Source organism: Procambarus clarkii, chromosome 6, assembly GCF_040958095.1.
Source record: "Procambarus clarkii isolate CNS0578487 chromosome 6, FALCON_Pclarkii_2.0, whole genome shotgun sequence".
NCBI lineage: Eukaryota > Metazoa > Arthropoda > Malacostraca > Decapoda > Cambaridae > Procambarus > Procambarus clarkii.
Genome location: NC_091155.1, coordinates 16,726,689 through 16,728,881, shown reverse-complemented (window position 1 = coordinate 16,728,881; position 2,193 = coordinate 16,726,689).

Sequence of the window (2,193 nt, the reverse complement as noted above, 5' to 3'; positions counted from 1 at the left end):
TTTTACCAAATCACCTCATTCTTTGGGGCAACACGTGAGGAACACAAATGCGAACAAGCCTGAATGGTCCCCAGGACATATGCAACTGAAAACTCACACCCCAGAAGTGACTCGAACCCATACTCCCAGAAGCAACGCATCTGGTTTGTACAAGACGCCTTAATCCACTTGACCATCACGACCGGACATAATGAGGTGATAGCCGAGGCTATTTGAACCACCCCACCGCCGGCACTCGGATAGTTATCTTGGGCATAGCATTTTACCAAATCACCTCATTCTTTGGGGCAACACGTGAGGAACACAAATGCGAACAAGCCTGAATGGTCCCCAGGACATATGCAACTGAAAACTCACACCCCAGAAGTGACTCGAACCCATACTCCCAGAAGCAACGCATCTGGTTTGTACAAGACGCCTTAATCCACTTGACCATCACGACCGGACATAATGAGGTGATAGCCGAGGCTATTTGAACCACCCCACCGCCGGCACTCGGATAGTTATCTTGGGCATAGCATTTTACCAAATCACCTCATTCTTTGGGGCAACACGTGAGGAACACAAATGCGAACAAGCCTGAATGGTCCCCAGGACATATGCAACTGAAAACTCACACCCCAGAAGTGACTCGAACCCATACTCCCAGAAGAAACGCATCTGGTTTGTACAAGACGCCTTAATCCACTTGACCATCACGACCGGACATAATGAGGTGATAGCCGAGGCTATTTGAACCACCCCACCGCCGGCACTCGGATAGTTATCTTGGGCATAGCATTTTACCCTCACTCACTTCTCACTTCTGGGGTGTGAGTTTTCAGTTGCATATGTCCTGGGGACCATTCAGGCTTGTTCGCATTTGTGTTCCTCACGTGTTGCCCCAAAGAATGAGGTGATTTGGTAAAATGCTATGCCCAAGATAACTATCCGAGTGCCGGCGGTGGGGTGGTTCAAATAGCCTCGGCTATCACCTCATTATGTCCGGTCGTGATGGTCAAGTGGATTAAGGCGTCTTGTACAAACCAGATGCGTTGCTTCTGGGAGTATGGGTTCGAGTCACTTCTGGGGTGTGAGTTTTCAGTTGCATATGTCCTGGGGACCATTCAGGCTTGTTCGCATTTGTGTTCCTCACGTGTTGCCCCAAAGAATGAGGTGATTTGGTAAAATGCTATGCCCAAGATAACTATCCGAGTGCCGGCGGTGGGGTGGTTCAAATAGCCTCGGCTATCACCTCATTATGTCCGGTCGTGATGGTCAAGTGGATTAAGGCGTCTTGTACAAACCAGATGCGTTGCTTCTGGGAGTATGGGTTCGAGTCACTTCTGGGGTGTGAGTTTTCAGTTGCATATGTCCTGGGGACCATTCAGGCTTGTTCGCATTTGTGTTCCTCACGTGTTGCCCCAAAGAATGAGGTGATTTGGTAAAATGCTATGCCCAAGATAACTATCCGAGTGCCGGCGGTGGGGTGGTTCAAATAGCCTCGGCTATCACCTCATTATGTCCGGTCGTGATGGTCAAGTGGATTAAGGCGTCTTGTACAAACCAGATGCGTTGCTTCTGGGAGTATGGGTTCGAGTCACTTCTGGGGTGTGAGTTTTCAGTTGCATATGTCCTGGGGACCATTCAGGCTTGTTCGCATTTGTGTTCCTCACGTGTTGCCCCAAAGAATGAGGTGATTTGGTAAAATGCTATGCCCAAGATAACTATCCGAGTGCCGGCGGTGGGGTGGTTCAAATAGCCTCGGCTATCACCTCATTATGTCCGGTCGTGATGGTCAAGTGGATTAAGGCGTCTTGTACAAACCAGATGCGTTGCTTCTGGGAGTATGGGTTCGAGTCACTTCTGGGGTGTGAGTTTTCAGTTGCATATGTCCTGGGGACCATTCAGGCTTGTTCGCATTTGTGTTCCTCACGTGTTGCCCCAAAGAATGAGGTGATTTGGTAAAATGCTATGCCCAAGATAACTATCCGAGTGCCGGCGGTGGGGTGGTTCAAATAGCCTCGGCTATCACCTCATTATGTCCGGTCGTGATGGTCAAGTGGATTAAGGCGTCTTGTACAAACCAGATGCGTTGCTTCTGGGAGTATGGGTTCGAGTCACTTCTGGGGTGTGAGTTTTCAGTTGCATATGTCCTGGGGACCATTCAGGCTTGTTCGCATTTGTGTTCCTCACGTGTTGCCCCAAAGAATG